We start from the raw sequence: 19,398 nt of genomic DNA, 5'->3' as shown, positions 1-19,398 counted from the left end.
TGGACCACTCTCAAATTCATTCAACAACAACCTATTTCTCATGGACAACATTGAACTCAAAACATACGACATGAACAAAATTATATTCTCGTTTTTTGCTGTATGTTTTGTTGTTTTGGTTTATGAGACTTAAGCCGTTGATATCACCGGTCATTGAGAAATAGGTGGTTGTTGAATAAATTTGTGAGTTGTCTATTTGGTTTCCTTTAATAGACTTTGGGATAAACAGTAACCGCTCAACTATTTTAGTTAAAGCCCCGTAGACTTTTGTTGATTGTTAATAGTTGACCAGACCCTTCTTCAAGTATAGGAATATATATTTTTTTTGCCTATAGGACCACCTGTGTATGACTTTGTATATGACCTGGAAAGACCAAACCGCCAAAAAAAATGTTAACCGGATACCATTTTCAACCATCAAGCAACTGGATGAATGGTACGTGTGCTCATTTCTTTTTTATATAATTATTTTCCGTAGCTAAATTCAATTTTCTTTTTTATTTCATCAATACCGGTGCTGATACTCGTGCTGATGGTTTGATTTTCATAGATCTGACTGGTAAGTTTTTATTTTTTGTTGTATTTATTATTTTAGTATTAGAATGTTAGATTTGGTTGCTTAGTTTTAAAGCAATCTATGGTAGCAGTTTCTTGGAATCAATAACTTACTAAAATAGGCGAAAAGAGAATGTAAGTACCAAGACTGTTAATAAAAATAGCTATATAACTAGAAAAATAATAAAATATGTTTTCCCTGCTCAAGAATAGTGGAAATATTATATAATATCCAAACATGTTTCTAACAGTTTTAATTAAGTGCCTTAACAATTTTTACATACTATTATTATTTTTGTTAATTTATGTTATATATTAGTATTTTTTCGGTAGATGTTTTGGTAAACAAGTGGGTATCACCTAATATGATATCCATTATAAAACCATGAAAATTTCTAAAGCTGACCCATAAACGGATCGAATACCAGTGCTGAACACAGGTTTCCGTTTTTTCATAGCATTGGTTGGTGAAGGGTATATATGCAGGACCAATGTTATACCAGGGAGTGTCCCATTTCTTCTACCAATGCAACCCGTATGCAACCACTTTTGGTACTATCGTGTGGGCCCATGCCGTATCATACGACCTTGTGAGCTAGATCCATATTGACCCGGAAATTTACCCGAGTCACAAAGCCGACACCAACAGTTGCTATTCCTGGTCTGCCACTAATCTTCTTGGTAACGTTTTGATCATGCTATAATACATGGGAATCAATTCGCGATCCCGCCTAGTCCAAGACCTCGCGTGCCCCAAAAACCTCTTACACTCAATAATCACTGCACCAGTAGGGGTCAAGGACAACTGCTTCTGTGATCCCAACACCGAATGGCGTGATCATGACGCTGTTTGGCGCATGGTCATCGGTGGGGACTACAACAGTAACGAAATGGCGTTTTTATACGAGTACATATTTTGTAAACTGGACTCGGTACGAACGCCCACTTGTAGAGTCAGGCTGAGGGAGGGAACTTGGGAGTGCCACAACTTCTTTCCCGTGGCCTTGAATAGTACCAACGGGCTTGATACGTCCGTGTATAATGGGAATGTGTTGCATGTGATGAAAGCGGGATTTGAAGGGATTGATTGGTATACAATTGGAAAGTATACTCCTGAACGTGAGAACGTTTTGCCACAAAATGGGTTGAGATTAATTGGAGGAACAATGGATTGAGGTACACTTACGGAAAGTTTATTCTTCGAAGTCGTTATTTGATAATGTGAAGAACCAAAGGGTGTTGTAGGCTTGGTGTCACGGGAGCTGGTTCGCGAGAAGTTGGTATTATAAAAGGATGAGCTTGTCTTTAAGAGGGGTTAGCTTATCAAAAACCGAAAACAAACCTGAAGACGAGCACATCTTTTTTTTAATATTATCTTCTCGCGAATCAGCTTCTGGAACCCAAGCCCATAACACCCTTCGGTTCTTCACATCATCAAAGAACGATTTGGAAGCATAAAACTTTCCTAATTATACCTCAAATCCATCATTCCTCTGATTAATCTCAACCCAATTTGTGGCAAAAAAGTTCTCACGATCAGGAGTATACTTTCCAATTGTATACCAGTCAATCCCTTTAAATCACACTTTCATCACATGCAACACATTCCCATTATACTAACGTGTCAAGCACGTTAGTACTGTTCATGGCCACGGGGAAAAACTTGGGGCACTCCCAAGTTTCCTTGGGCTGCAACTCCGCAAGTGGGTGTTCGTATCGAGTCCGGTTTACAAAATCTGTATACTCGTACAAAAAAGCCATACTGCCGCAGTCCTCACCGACGGCCAAACGCCATTAGGACCGCGCCATCCGGTATTGGGGTCATGGAAGCAGCCGTCCTTGATCCTTTCTGGTGTGGTTATTATAGGGTTTTCGGAGTATTTGACCCATTCACGGATGAATGGGTCAGAGAGGTTTTTGGACCATGCGAGATCTTAGACTTGGCGGTATAGTGAATCAATTTCCGTGTATGGCATGACCGGGACATTACCCGGACAGTCAACTGTTGACGTCGGCTTCATGACTCGGGTAAATTATATGTGACTAAGCCTCCAGGATTTGCATTTGCATATCCAAACTTTCCTGATAAAGAAGATTGCTTGGCTTGCTGTAGCCCTATATTTAGGCTTGGTAAGCGTAAGCTATTGTTTTAGGCTTGAGAAGAGTAGGCTCGCGGTTTCGCTCAACAAAAGAGCCTGACTTTCTAATTAGTCAAGTGCTAGCGCCCAACTAGGCTTTGAAGGGACAAGGGAAGGGAAGAAAAGAAAGAGGGCCAATAAATGATAGTTGACAGAAGAAAGAAGAGAGATGAGCTACTATTACTCAAGAACTAGAAGAAGAAAAGAAATCGATTCACTTCGCCGGCCTTGAAGGCTTGAACTCCTCTTTCTTGGATCGTTGTTTGCAACAGACCGATTGAGACATATCTAGAGATAGAGCTGTAAGGGAACACTTGCCTATACCTACTGCGGATCAGGATCTTAAAATAATAACAAATAAATGTCAATAATCTTAGGAGATAAAACATAATTAGAATATATACATATAAAATATATCAAGATCTTCAAATATTTCCAATAGAATGACACTTTCAAAAGAACTACCAAACCATCTCCTATGACCTCCCATCCCAATGATCTAATTTGAATGACGAAGTCTAGTACTTTTAGCTCTGTTTTCACACTTTTGACGGTTTTATTCGTAATGAATTCATCATTTTCATACTCAAGGCTCTTATTTTTGAAATTTTGACGTTGGAGTCCCATTGTTAAATGCAAAGAGATGGGCATCTTCATAGCTATCAAATTTAGGGTAAACGCGGCTTGTGATACATGCTTTACCCTATGCTCCAATACTCTCGATAATTGAATGATCTACCTTTAATATCCAATATACAAGAGGTTAAAAGTGAATTAACGATTCAGTGGCTTTATATGAAACACACATATGTAAAGAAAAACTAAACCAAGTACTCACCAAACTTCTAAGTGAGATTTCACCGTAACGAGGATTTATGTCAACAAATGCGCCACAACTTGTGTTGATGTTTCTAGCAGTAGACCTTTTAACCAAAAACAACATACGCTTAGTTATTGTCAATTAGAAAGAACATGTGTTTTAACTGTTGGTATAAGAAAAACTATAACAAACCTACTAAGATTGTTACGCACGAGCATCGAGTATCCTCTATTTTGGTTTCAGAAACCCTAAAGAAATCGTGGTTTGCTCGTTCAAGTCTTTAGATGCCATAACCAACAACCCAAAAGGCCAAACACACTCACACCAGTCGCATCCCTTTCGGTACGATCGTATGGGGGCATGTCGTATCGTACGACCTTGTCAACCGGATATATCTGCTAAATTGGCGGGTCGAGATAGATCTAGTTGACAAGGTCGTGTGATACGTCATGGCCCCACACGATCGTACCTAAAGGGATGCGGCTAGTGTGGGTGTGTTGGGAAGACTTGAAGGAGCAAACCACGATCTTCTTTAAGGTTTTCCGAAACCAAAATGGAGGATACTCGGTGCTCGTGTGTAACGATCTAAGTAGGTTTGTGATAGTTTTTCTTATATCAACAGCTAAAGCACATGCTCTTTCTTATTTACAATAACTAAGAGAATGTTATTTTCGGTTAAAAGGACTACTGCTAGAAACAACACCAACACAAGAAGTTCTGGTGCATATGTTGACATAGATCCATTTTTACAGTGAAATCTCGCTCAGAAGTTTGGTGAGTACTTGGTTTAGTTTTTCTTTACATATATACTTTTATTTAAAGCCACTAAATCGTTAATTTACAAGTATTTTTGACCTCTTGTATATCGGATATTACATATCGATTATTAAATTATTTAGAGGTTTAAAGCAGAGGGTAAAACATTTATCACAAGCTGGGTCTACCCTAAATTTGCTAGATATGAAGATGCTCATCTATTTGCATTTAATAATGGGGCTCAAAACGTCAAGAATCCACAAATGAGACACTAGAGAATGAAAATTGTTGAATTCATTACGGATAAGACCGTCAAAAATGCGAAAATGGAGATAAAAATGCTAGAGACTTCGTCACTTAAATTACATCATTGGGGTGGGGAGTCATAGGAGATGGTTTGGTAGTTCTTTTGAAAGTGTCATTCTGTTGGAGATACTTGAAGCTCTAAATATATTTTGTTTGTATATCTTCCAATTATGTTTTATTTCCTAAAATTCTTGATGTTTATTTCTTATTATTTTGGGATGAGATTGTTACATTCATTATTATAAGCTAGTGGTTAACCCGGCGCGTTGCTCCGGGTTTGGTTGTGCGGTGCTACAGTTACATCTACGAATTATAGATGATTAACTATTATTATTAAGGGAAAAGATCCAATACAATAATACGTTGACGTATAATAGGTACACGAATCCATTTTTTAACGAAATCGTCCATGAAATCACATCCCAACATCTCGGAATCGTCAATACATATCCAATTAATCATTGGTTCACCGAAAAAAAACAGTTTTGGATGGTTGATCGATCAATTTTTCACTTTTTTTCACGAAAACCGTTTTTGATCGTTTTTGGCTGAGCGTTTTCGGGTTTGGTTGAGCGTTTTTGAGTGTTTTAGTACTTTTGCCTTTGAGCATCTCGTGTACCTATAGTACGTTAAGACATTATTGTACTGTATCTCTACCCTTATTATTAACAGAAAGTTTAGCGTTTAATAAACATCAAAGTATTGGCGGAGCATTACATAAAAGTATTCCCAACTTCTAGGCTTGTAATATGCATACAGTGAACCGTTGCAAAAGATGGATATATGGTGCTGCACTTGTTTTGCTGCTGCCGGTTGTCTGCTGTTGTGCTTGTCAAAAAGTTACTTCTTAACAGAATTGCGGCTTTTTTTGTTGGGGTGGTCTTTAGATATGGTGCATGCTCCTGGTAATTGTTAGGTTTTTCATAACATGTATTTAAAGGTGGTGTTAGTATAATTGTTGCTTAGTTTGCCAATATTAATTTGTAGTAATTCACTAATTCTTGTCCTTTTTAAGTTCATATTCAGAACTATAAATACCACATATTCCAAACACATTATCCATCAACTATCATTCAATACTTTCTCAATGAGGTAATTGTTGTAACACATTTGGGTCAAATGTTGATACATGTGAAGTGGCAGGCGTCATTGTAGATTGTCATTGTAGATAAGTGAAAGGGATTTGAAGAGTTCAGCTGATAAGGATTTACAGATGAATTATGCGACCTTTGTTGATGTCATGGCAACATCGACTAGTGCCTCTACGTTTTCGACCTCCGACTGGTCAAACGCCTTCCGTATATCAGGCCAAAGCGTGACTGTTACTGATGTGTTGCTATTTTTGGTGGAAAAATAGTGTGTGGGAAGCTGTTAGCACGCGTAAGAAATAATAAAAACATTTTGGGTCAGTTTTGAGCCGGTACTTGTTGTTTTTCAGAGTAAGATATGCTTTCCTGTTTTCCTCAACTTCAGATGGTTTTATGGCCACAAGACATTTTATGTAAGCTAAAAAAACTATTTGGAATTAGCACATTTATAATAGACATTGTTATGGTTGAATAAAGCACCTTAAACTTGTAAACGTTTGACCTGAATATGACTTCGTGAGTTCATGGTCTGTTCTTAAGTCATCGTCTAAAATTTGGCCTTTTATGTTATATATAAACGCAAAATATATGGTGCCGGTTGAACCGACACCATATATGTAGATCTGCGAGGGTCTATAGTCTTTTAGTCTAGTACGTTGGATGTGTTAGGTGCTATCGACACAGGAAGATCAAATGGGCCCGTTTGTTAGTCTGAATTAGTTAAGTTGTAGACCTCAATATGTTAAGTGGATTACTTTTATCTAATAATACGTTATCAGGTAATATTCCTAGTAGCATTGGTGGTTGTGTTAGTCTTTCATGGTTGTATCTTAAAGCTAACTTATTTTAAGGTATGATACCACCATCATTGAGTTCCTTGAAAGGATTGGTGGAACTCCATATTGTTCAAAATAATTTATCAGGCTAAATTCCTCAGCTCTTATAAGGGTTTTCATTATTCATATATTTGAACCTCTCTTATAATGATTTTGAAGGTGAAGTGCCAACTTTAGGAGTGTTTGCCAAAGCAAGCGCATACTATATTTTGGGTAACAGTAAACTTTACGGTGGCATTGTAGAACTTGGATTACCCAAATGCAAGGAGAAAAGGAGATATAAAAAGAAGTTTCCTAAGTTTGTAGTAGTCATTTTGATTTCATCCACAGTTTTCACCATAATATGTTTGGCTTAAGAAGACTCGTAAGAGTAAACCATCTCAATCATCAACAAGAGATTGATTCTTGAAAATTTCATATGATCAACTTTTCAAGGCTACCAATGGCTTTTTTAAAGCCAATTTGATTGACAAAGGTGGGTTCATTTCGCTTTTAAAGGGATCCTTGATGTATTTGATAATATGATTGTTGCGGTTAAAGTTCTACATCTTCAAAATCGAGGTGATCGAAGCAGCTTTATGAGGGAGTGTTAAGCATGGCATTTGCCACCGGAATCTGTTGAGAATTATAACCTCATGCTCAAGCATTGACTTTCAAGAAAATGATTTCAAAGCTTTGGTATACGAGTTCATGCCTAAAGGGAGTTTACAAGATTGGTTGCATTAAGATGAAAGCACATCCGAACTCTACCTTCTCCAAAGAATAAATATTCTCATGGGTGTAGCATTTGCACTTGATTATATTCACAATCATTGCATACCACATGTCGTTCACGGTGACTTGAAACCTAGCAACATTCTACTTGATGATGATATGTTGGCTCATGTTGGAGATTTTGGTTTAACTTGTTTCCTTGGAACTTCATACCCAGATAACTCAACTCAATTGGGATTAGAGGAACAATCGGTTATGTTGCTCCATGTAAATTAAACTTTCACATGTAGTTACTCATAGTATTACCTTTATTTCTAAAGTATATGCTTATAAATTACAAAGTATGGTCTCGGAAATGAGATGCCAAGTAGTGGAGATGTCTACAGTTTTTGGAATTGTATTACTAGAGGTTATGACAAGGAAAAAGCCGTCTGACGACATATTTAAAGAGAACCTTAGCCTTCATAAATTTGTTTCCATGGCCTTGCCGGACCATGTAATGGATGCTATCGATGCTAATATTCTAAATGTTTATGGAGAGAATGAAACTTTTATGCAAAACAAAGAAGAAAATGTTAACAAAATTAAAGAGTGTTTGGTTTTAATATTGAGGATTGGAATATCATGCACTCTTGATTCTCCATAAAAAATGATGGATATGAGAAGGGTTGTACAAGAATTGCAACATATTTTGGAATTTGGATACACTTCAAAATATTTGAGGTAAGATTTTTATGATCCACAACACTATTTTGATTAAATAGACCTAATGTGAATGTTCTTTCAGGTCTAGCGCCAAGCTTCCATGAGGAGTTAAAAACAACAGTGTCATGCGAGTCCTCTTTATTACGTTGCTCATGCATGTTTGCTAGTTTGTTTGATTTCGTGTTGAATAAAGTATACGAGTGTTGTATTGTAATGCTTATAAGAATATTCAATAGCCTTCTTGTGCTAAAATAATATTATATTGTGAAGCGCCAAGTATTCTTAACACCAAGTCATGCACCAGGATCAGTGTATCTAGAAATAGTATATTACCATGGCCGACCCAACTTTTTAAGAGGCTTAAAACAAATCAAGAATTCGAGGTCTTTTTCGAACTTTATTGTTACAAAGCAAAACAATGAACCACAAATACGTTTTGTCATTTCAAATAACTTAATGGTCAATTTCATCATTTAATACTTTGGTCTAAATCGGATGCACTATTTTAGCGGAGGCCTAAAGCCTTAGCTTAAGTTTACTCCCTCTAAAGGCGAAATCCAGATAGATACATCGGATGAACTATGTTGGTCAACGAGTCAGTCAGTTGTGCAACAAGTATCCCAGATAAAGACTCACAAGTTGAAGAAACACCAGTCGAACCCCAACAGATTACAAGTAACCTGAGGGTTAGATAGACGTTTCCCACGAGGGGTTAATTCCGGCAAGATGGTTCTTCCGATAACCTGCAAAACAGACACCGTGAGCTCGTCACTAAGAAAGGGGGGGGGGGGGGGGGTTCCTCCTTGTGACCACCCTCCGGCGTGAGAATCAGTCTATATTACTCTTTGATTATAAAAGTATATTAATAATACTAGAGCAGTTATCAGGTAAATTATACAAGATATTAGATGATGAAATGATATTACCATTTGATGTCTTTTATAGCCGAAGGTGGGTTTCCAAGGGGGTTTAGCCGGCCTATTACTCTGCCAACTGTGGCCTACGCACGTGCTTTGCTGGTAATTGGTGGATAGGTAGCGGCTGACAGTGACCAGGCGTGCTGTTCACTTTTCCTTTTCCACCAACTACAGGCTAGGCACGTGGTATGGCAGGAGTTGGTGAGCAGGCGGCGGCTAATGGTCACAGTGCTGTGGCGTGTTGCCATGCTGCTGTCAGTGAGCTGTCGTATCGTTGGTCAGATCTTTTGTCCATACCTCGTCAGGTATCACACAAAAGATCCTCCATTATTATACGGACTGGCTCATTTAGGCGGGAGTTTTCCCCCTCCCGCCTTTATGCGGGAATGTTCCCGGCTTTGCTCATTCCTTCTTCAGGTGACTACTGAATTATTACGAGTTGGAGCCTTTATGCGTGTAGCCATGCTGCGCGGGTGGCCAGTCCCTAATGGCGGGTATCCGCACCTGCGGGAACAGGGGATACTTGGAAACCATAGGGAGGCATTTCCTGCGGGACCAGCTTGCGTACCGCTTGTGAGGTCGTCACAACTCTCAGCGTGGTGAGTCCTGCGGGTTTGGTAGGTCGCGGCGCAGACGTCCCTATGGTGAAGTCTGCGGGTTCAACTGCGCAGACGTCCGTTTTAAGGAATCTTGCGTGTTCAACTGCGCAGACGTCTCCTTTTAAGGAGTCTTGCGGGTCCTAACCACCTCTGCTGGGACCTACCTCTTCAAGTCCCCCCAGTCCAATGTTCTTCTCATGAATGTTTAATAAAGTGAGGTGAACTTTTGGACTTAAGCAAGGGGTTTTTGAAAAGGGTTTAGTTTTATGGGTTTTCCGCGGGAAGTCTTACCCACGGGTTTCCCAATGTCACGCAGAATTTCCCAATGTTCTGCTTGATCTCTGGGATGATGCGGATAGGTCTGTAACCTCCCCGCAAGTCAGGAGCGTTTAGAACCTTTTGTGTAGATTCTCCATGAGGTCTTGGTGGTTTTGAACATAGTGATCAATCATGTTATAACCACCAATTCCATCCTGAAGTTTCAAACAATCTAGTTCTTGACGTTCCCGCTATGCGGGGATGTTAATCCCGTTTCTGCAAGCATGGCCCAGAAGATCCTTCTTGGTTTCAATTCCCATGGAGTGCTCGGTATGCGAAGGGTTTTGCCTTGACGCTGTACCCGCACTTCGTCTTATTAGTTACTTTACTCCCAAGGTATCCCTGGCGTTAAATCCCTGCAGGGCTAGGTGCGTGAAGGGTTTTGCCTTAACACTGTACCCGCACCTGACTTATGGTTGCCGAGGTGTTCCTGGCGTTTTAATCCCCTGCGGGCGCTAGGTATGTGAAGGGTTTTGCCTTAACACTGTACCCGCGCCCGTCTTACAATTGGGTGCCGAGGTATGACTTTTTACGGGTGTTAGGTATGTGGAGGGTTTTGCCTTAACACTGTACCTGTGCCCGTTTTGTAGTTGGGTGGAATGCCAAGATTTTCTCGGCTTCACTTCCATGCGGGTGCTAGGTATGTGAAGGGTTTTGCCTTTACACTGTACCCGCACTCGACTTCATAGTTGGGTATTCTTGGCCTCTGTTCCCCGCGGGTGCTAGGTATGTGAAGGGTTTTGCCTTAACACTGTACCCGCAGCCGACTTACGGTCAACTGGATAGCCAGGGTAAGGGGTTTTTCCCGCTTACTTTTCGAATCTTTTTGAATATTTGAAATTTGAAAAGTTGGTGAAAGGATAAGAACAGTCGTCGTGCGACGGTTTCTTCTGACTGTGTCAGGACGTGCTGGAGGTTATGGCGACGTGACATTATATGGTCATTCCAGTCGCATTTTACGGCGCGTGGGCGCGATTTTTCGGGCGCGTGGCCGCAGAATTAATGGCATTCGTCCTGTCAACAGCTGTTGCCAGCTTGCCCGGTGCCACATGTCACGGTTTCATTGCACCTTCAATTTCTCTCTCCTTCGCATTAAATTCACTGCATTAATTGCGATCACTATATAAAGGGGAAGAGGGTCCTTTGTAATTCACACCTTTACTTCTTCTCTTCATCTCTAAAGCGATTTCTGGTGAATACTCCCTTATTCAGTTGAGCATTCCTCCGAAATCGTTTCTTCTTCCTCTGCAATATGTCTTCCCATGATGCTGAAGCTGTAGCCGACGATAGGAGTACTGCTGGCGAGTGCCAGTGTGCTCTACCTATCGATCTGTACCAGTATGTTGTCAGGAAATTCATGCTTGAGTCTCTTGAGCCTGAGTTTCCTGAACCTCAGCAGACTGTGTACGATGCCCCCAGTGGCAAGATCGGGGTATATGCTGCATTCTTTGTTTATGGGAACCTTAGGTTCCCATTGACAAAGTTTGTGTACCGTGTCCTGGAGAGGCATGGTGTGCACCTGACCGAGGTGCATCCGATGGCGATTGCCAAGATCTGGCACTTCGAGTGGGTGTGCCGGATTCTGGGTATTGAGCCCTATGTGGACCGCCTGATGACCTTCTATACTTGGAGGTGCATCCAGGGGTGGTACACCCTGACAACCCGTATTAAGGGTTTGAAGATTTGCGTTACCGAGCGCAGTCTCCGATCGTGGAAGCGGGAGTTCTTCTACATTTCTGCCCGCGCCATCCCCATTGCCATGAAGTTTAAGAACGGGCAAGCGCTTCCGAGCCTTCACGCTTCCAGCTACCAGGAGGCGGAATGGTTCGCGAAGATATCTCGGGTCCAGTCTCCGGTTTACCGGTTTCCGGAGTCCGGGATGGTGATGCTGGGGATGAGCCGGGTATGGAAGGAGGCGTCTCGGTTTCCCATCCTTCTCGAATACGGTTTGAATTCTATTCCTTATGGTATGTCTTGTCTTTCTTGCCGATATGAGTTTGTCTTCTAACTGTTTCTTTTCTTTCAGAGGGGAACGATTTGGAGTCGCTCATGTACCCGCGGGAAGCTGACGGTCCCGTGAGGGTGGGTACTCGTGCTCTAGACGAGAACGAGTTGCCCATCCTGGAACAAACAGCGGATCGGTTTGTGGAGGTCTATCCGCTGGGCCACGAGATCCTGAGCCACCGGCGGCCAGGTAAGGCGTTATTCTCTCCTCCACCCCTCAATGCTGTACCCGCTGCTGGAATTCCTGACATCCTGTCTTCTGAGGAATCCGCAGATGGTCCTCCGCTGGTGCGGAAGAAGAGGGCTGCCGGCGGGAAAGGGAAGGAGAAGGCGGCCTCCACAGCCGATCCAGTGCTCCTATCTGACACCGAGTCAGATAATGAAGAGGTGGCGGGGACCCCCGGTGGTGAGAAGACCACTGCTCCGGAGGTTACGACTGTTACCTCCGGAGAACCAATGACGACGGTGACCGGCATCAAGAGACCGGCTCCATCGGGTTCGTCCCCGCCCGTCCGTACGTTCAAGCTCAAGAGAACCCGTAAGTACAAACATCCTTCTTTGTAGATTTCACTTTCTAAATTTATTGAAACACTTATCTTCTTGTGCAGGCATGGATGTTGACGCATTCCAGGGTGGAGCGCAGAGGAGTACCTCTCCGCCGATGACGGTAGGCTCGGTCAGCCTACCTGAGGCGACGACCCAGGCGCCTGCGCCTGCTTCTGCTGGATCAGTTGCTCACTCCTTTGAGCCGACTGTTCTAGCCGAGATGACGTCACCGCCGGTGGTAAGTGCGATTTTTACAGCATCTTTCACCGAGCCGGCGGTTACGATTGCTGCGGATTCTGCGGCGGCAACCGCGGCAGCGACCACGGCGGCCGCTACTATGCCTCCGCCACCGGCCACGACGGCCGGCCCATCAGGTACGCGCAGGGCTTCTCGCCAATCTTTGTCACCTTCCCATCTGCCCGACCTTTTGGATGGATTTCCCTTAGGCTCAGGCGATGGGTTTGGTGGCTATCGGCCTGTGATCGACCCTACAGGTGCGTAGGGTTATTTTGGCCTTTATATTTTTTCTTCATATTTTTCCTAACTGCTTTGTTTCTTTTGAAGTGTCGGATTCCAATGAAGTGTATGTTCCACGATGGAACATACGCCGAGGAACAACCCTTCGTACCCCTGTGGAGTGCGTGGAATGCGCTCGCCACGCTGCTCCCCATGGTGCGTTGGGGGAAGCCATGGCTAGCTACCAGGAGGGTAGGCTAACCAATGAGCTTCGGGTTCTCCAGGCCCGGATGCAGCCGCGCGTCGAGCTGCTTTGTCGTGAAAACGACAAGTTGAAAGCAGCTCGCGCCAAGGAAGTATCTCAAGCGCGGGCTCTTCGGGAGGAGAACCAACAGTTGGCCGCAGCTGCTGCGGAGAAGGAGAAGGCCTTCAAGGCCCTCGAGGTTGAGGTTCAAGCGCGACTCGAGGCCCGCTCCAAGGCTGCCCAAGCTGTTAACGAACAGCTTCGGCTGGCTAAGGAGACCGCGAGGAACGCGACCGAGAGGGCCACCAAGGCTGAAGCCGTTGCTGAGCCTTTACGCATGGAGAACGAGGAGCTCAAGGCCAAATTAGAGGCTCTCCAACGTGCTCATGATGCCTTGGCGATGGAAGATGCCAAGAAGCTCCAGGAGATCTTGGACCAGAGGGGCGTGCTTGACCATACCGAGCGGAAGCTTAAGGGCGTCGAAGAGGCTGCCGCAAAGGAAGTGCTACTTGCCAACCTTAACAAAAGCGAAGCCGAACGCGCCTGCACCCAAGCTCAAGCCGCCCTTAAAGAAGCTCTGGTTGCCAAGGAATGGCTTCTTCGAGAAGCGTTGTCTCAGGTATGTTTAGCTTTATGTCTTCACGCTTTCCTTTCTTCATAGAAAAGGTGTTTGACACTTGTATTTTCTTTGTAGGTTGTGCATCGGGTCTTCTCAGAGACTGCTTACGATGATGCCATGAGCGCAGCCCTCAACGCTTCTCATGAGGATGGGGAAAAGGCCGGCTTCCTGATTGGTCTAGGGTTCGTTGAGAAAGGCGTCCCGCCTTCTAACTTCCCTTTGTTCGATGCGGACACCGAAGCTGCATATGACCAAGCGGTGAACCAATATGCCGCCTTCCCGCATCCGGTGGTGGAGAAGGTGAAGGAAGTCGCTGCTGCTGATGATGGACTTGCTATCCTCAAGGCTTTCCTTGAACCGGCACGCTCTACTGATGGGGCGGGTCCAAGTGGAAGTGGTCCTGAAGCTTGATTCTGAAGATCCCTACCCGCTGCTAGGATAGACTAGATTTTATTTTGTAGGTGGGTAGTTACCTAGCCATTCTTTGTAATATATCTTTGTGAAATACAAATCTTTTTGTGGATAAGACTGTTATTTCCTTTGGGTTCATTGCTTTATAAACCTTATATGACTTGCATACTTAGTTTAAATTAGCGATTTCCCAAGTGTTTAGAATAAGTTAACCTTGAATGTGGTTGACAGTAGGTTGAAGTTTTGCTTCCCCCTTTGTGAGTGTGCGGATAGGACCGGCACTTGCACTTGGTAGGATGGCTAAACTTTACCTGTCTGACCTGCGCATAGGTTTTTCCTTATCCTTTCAGAATGACTTTTAACCGTTCAACGTGCGGTTGTTAATGAGTTAGTGTTCAGCTTCCGCTACCAGGATTCATGCGGGTATACCGTCACTTTCACATAGTGGGATGGCTGAACTCTTCCCCTTTAACTGTCCTGCATGAAGGTCTTTTCATTCTGGGTTTATGCGGGTTTTGCCGCCTTCCCCACGCAACGATTCTTCACTTGATGCGGTGAATACCGGCATTAGTGTTCGAATCGACCGTTCAACGCGTGGTTGTTAATAGGTTAGTGTTCAGCTTCCTCTACCAGGATTCATGCGGATATACCGGCACTTTCACATAGTGGGATGGCTGAACCTTTCCCCTTTAACTGACCTGCGTGAAGGTTCTGTCGTTTTTTTGGGTTTGTGCGGGTTTTGCCGCCTTCCCCACGTAATGACTTCTTGATGCGATAACTACCGGCATTAGTGTTCGAATCGACCATTCAACGCGTGGTTGTTAATAGGTTAGTGTTCAGCTTCCTCTACCAGGATTCATGCGGATATACCGGCACTTTCACATAGTGGGATGGCTGAACCTTTCCCCTTTAACTGACCTGCGTAAAGGTTTGATGCTTTTGGGTTTATGCGGGTTTTGCCGCCTTCCCCACGCAACGATTCTTCACTTGATGCGGCGGATACCGGCATCTTCATGTGCAAAGTTCATAAAATACAGATAAAATCATCAGCTTCAATTTGAAGGAGAATCGTTTCCATTAGAAGTGGCTCTAGGCCTTTTCTTTACAAATTTGGAATTGATCTACATACAAACTGTGTAATTGAGCTCCCATTAGGCGTGGCTTGGATGGGAGCACCATCGAGCCGACATGTATCTTGTTCGGGATCTCGTTGTTTACGCAGTATGTAGTCTCTGTTGAAGCTGCGATTTTTATTCGTGCGTTTCCCCAGGTGGGGTTCACGCATCAGCCTTCTCGACGCTCACTTCGCCACAAGGTGCGCGAGTGTTCCATCCTTGACAAATGCTTCGACCAAGTTCTTTACGTCTAAGCATTCTTCAGTGTTGTGACCTTTGGTTTTGTGAAAATCACAATACTTTCTCCGGTCAGCATTGTGGCGTTGTCGGATGTATGGAGCCTTCGGCCACGGGAGCTCCTCCGTGGCGAATATCTCAGTCACACTCTTTGTGAGTGGCGTCCACCTGGAGTTCTTCTCCGGTTTCATGTTGTCTCTTCCACCCAACCGATGTTGGAAACCGGACGGGGTGTCAAAGTTTACCCTTGACTGCCAAATGCCCAGCTTCCGCTTTTTTTTTAATCGGGCGGTAAGGACGTTGTTTTCCCTCGTCTTCTGGGTGTAGAGGTTCGTGCTCTGTGGAAGGTCTCTACCCAGTTGCCTCTCGGTTTCCGCAAAGCGTTTAGCTGCGGCCATGATGGCATCCCATGTGGATGGCATGCCATCTTTGCCCGTCAGAGTGCGGATGAGTTCCGGGTCGTTTGCGCCCTGGATGAAAGCGGCGCGAACGAGATCTTCGCTAACGTTGCCCAGGCTTAGCTTCTTCGAGTTGAAGCGAGTGATGTAGTCAGGCAAAGATTCTTCGTCTTCTCGGACGCACTTGAGGATTGTCCACTGCTCCTCAGTGTACTTTCTTTGCTGACTAAAGTGTTGGCTGAACTTCTGTTGGAAGTCTGCCCAATCGTAGATGTGGTGGACCGGCAGACGGTCGAACCACGCTCTAGCTGCCCCGACCAGCGTCATTTGGAACATATAACACCACGTGGGTTCCGTCCAGTTACTGACGGTCGCCCCCGCGATGAATCTGTTCAAGTGATCGTCAGGGTCAGAAATACCATCGTACGTGCCTATGTTGGACATTTGCTTGGCACTTCTCGGGGCGATTGCTTCCGCAATGTCCCTTGCGAATTTGGACGTTCCCGCCCTTGCCGCAGTTGGCGTGAATGTTTTGGAGAAGTCCCGTGGGCTGTTGCCCACGTTTATTGGACTGAATGCTTCTCCAAAACGCCTTCTCGGTTGGGAATCCGTTTCTTTACGCTTCCCTTTCGCCCTATGACGAGGGTTCGCGTCTTCCTCGGATTCCTCCGAATCATCATCGTACTTGAATTCTTCCACTTGTTGGATTGAACGTAAACGTTCATCCAACTCAGCTTGGAACTCTTTTTGACGTGCTTCGGCCCACGCTTTAACCTCATCGAGTGTTTAGCAGGGGAGCCTCGTCTGTTGATTTTCTAACTGGGTATCGGTGAATCCCAGTGTCTGATTATTTACTTCACTTGCCCCGGCTTGGGTAGCTGGGGTAGTGTTCGTAAAGTTTGTGTACTCGGTATTCCCCCTTGTAGCTGGGGTCATAATTACCGGAGTCTCTTGGTTACTCGGTTTCGGGACCGGAGTATCCTTAACCATCTTTCCAGAAGTTTTTGAAAAAACTGGAGAAAAATAAAGTTCTAGCTTTATGCACGGATGGCGCCAATGAAGAAACACCAGTCGAACCCCAACAGATTACAAGTAACCTGAGGGTTAGATAGACGTTTCCCACGAGGGGTTAATTCCGGCAAGATGGTTCTTCCGATAACCTGCAAAACAGACACCGTGAGCTCGTCACTAAGAAAGGGGGGGGGGGGGGGTTCCTCCTTGTGACCACCCTCCGGCGTGAGAATCAGTCTATATTACTCTTTGATTATAAAAGTATATTAATAATACTAGAGCAGTTATCAGGTAAATTATACAAGATATTAGATGATGAAATGATATTACCATTTGATGTCTTTTATAGCCGAAGGTGGGTTTCCAAGGGGGTTTAGCCGGCCTATTACTCTGCCAACTGTGGCCTACGCACGTGCTTTGCTGGTAATTGGTGGATAGGTAGCGGCTGACAGTGACCAGGCGTGCTGTTCACTTTTCCTTTTCCACCAACTACAGGCTAGGCACGTGGTATGGCAGGAGTTGGTGAGCAGGCGGCGGCTAATGGTCACAGTGCTGTGGCGTGTTGCCATGCTGCTGTCAGTGAGCTGTCGTATCGTTGGTCAGATCTTTTGTCCATACCTCGTCAGGTATCACACAAAAGATCCTCCATTATTATACGGACTGGCTCATTTAGGCGGGAGTTTTCCCCCTCCCGCCTTTATGCGGGAATGTTCCCGGCTTTGCTCATTCCTTCTTCAGGTGACTACTGAATTATTACGAGTTGGAGCCTTTATGCGTGTAGCCATGCTGCGCGGGTGGCCAGTCCCTAATGGCGGGTATCCGCACCTGCGGGAACAGGGGATACTTGGAAACCATAGGGAGGCATTTCCTGCGGGACCAGCTTGCGTACCGCTTGTGAGGTCGTCACAACTCTGAGCGTGGTGAGTCCTGCGGGTTTGGTAGGTCGCGGCGCAGACGTCCCTATGGTGAAGTCTGCGGGTTCAACTGCGCAGACGTCCGTTTTAAGGAATCTTGCGTGTTCAACTGCGCAGACGTCTCCTTTTAAGGAGTCTTGCGGGTTCTAACCACCTCTGCTGGGACCTACCTCTTCACAAGTCCTACCATAAAAACAAACAGCATTGGAAACCCCACCTGAGCCCTGTGTCTCTTACTTCTTACCAAATCCTGCAACTCAAACCCACCATTATATTAATTGCGTCTTGATAGTTGGTCAGTCGGACTAAAAAATCTTAAAAACATGCCACTTTAAAAGGTATCAATTTGGTTCGAGGTAATATAGGTTCTGAGCAAAAAGGACCCACTTGAAATGGGTTGTTTTAGGGAAAAATATGCGTAACACCTTAAAACTTTTGAGCAATTTAACTAATTTACTTTCAACAAAAACATAAGACGATAGGTGTGTGTATAGGTTTTTTTAGGGCTAAAACCAAAAATTAAGTTTTTGAGTTTTTCAAACCGTCCGGTGTTTGTTGTTTCGGTTTTACCATTTGACTTGCAATTTTTGGACCGAAATAAAAAACTAGCCCAAATAATGAACATAGCCTTAAAAAAAATTAGGTCTAAATCCTTTTATTGATTAAAAAATAATTGATTATTGCACATTTGGGCTAAAATATTAGGATCATATATTAAATTCATATAAATCACTTAACATTCAAATTAGAAAAGAAAATCCATAAATTCAGTTTCGTCCGCTTTTTCAGTTTTAAATACACACAAAACCGAAACCAAAACCAAACCAAAAACTTATTTTTTATAAAGTAAATAATTAAAGGAATTGAGAACATAACACATACCAATTCTCCCTGTAAAGAGTGCTTCTCTTGAGTAACCGATCTTTTTTCTTCTGATAGATGTAGAATAGTTGCTCTAGCCTGAATACATCCACACCATTTTGTTCATCAAATTGATATCAAGCAACGAAAAATGAAATTACTGACCTCGGTAACCTTTGAATCGAGTTCCTTGACTTTCGACTTCATCGCTTCAACATCTTTGGCTAGTGTTTGCTCATCTGCGCGAACTCTTCCTTTCTTTTTGCATATTCTTGGCTCGGTTTTACCGGTTCTTCTACCTTTTTCACAACATCTTTCTCTTCCTTCTTTGTTACCTCTACACTTTCACCATCTCCTTTGGGCACTTCAATGCTCTCAGCAACCTGAAATAATTAACCAACCATTTTCATAAAACAAAAATTAGTGTATGAATATTTTTTTAGATTTCATAAATAAATTTACTCAATTGATCATTAGTGTATACCCAAATAACCCTTTTGGTCCATTAGTTTAAATATGACTTTTTAAAGCAATAGTTCATTTTCTGTTAATTACCAAGGGTGATTTGGTCTTTTTTTCAAAAAGTTAACAGAAAATTTATATGGTGTAAGTAAGCTATGACTTTAATTGATACGAAAATGAAACTGTTGCACTTAAAAAAGTCGAATTTAAACTAATGAACTAAAGGGTTATTTAGGTCAAACCACATGGACAAAAACCATATTAAGCTCTAAAAGAAATATACAATCAGATTAATTTCAAATCTGTTTAAACAAATTGAACTAATAGATTGCAAACATTTGAATAAAACTTTATACAACTTTTAACCC

This window comes from Bidens hawaiensis, unplaced genomic scaffold, assembly GCF_021521415.1.
Source record: "Bidens hawaiensis isolate Kalapana, Puna unplaced genomic scaffold, B.hawaiensis_p1.1 tig00004685_1, whole genome shotgun sequence".
Taxonomy (NCBI): Eukaryota; Viridiplantae; Streptophyta; class Magnoliopsida; order Asterales; family Asteraceae; genus Bidens; species Bidens hawaiensis.
Note: the sequence above shows the minus strand (reverse complement) of the source record.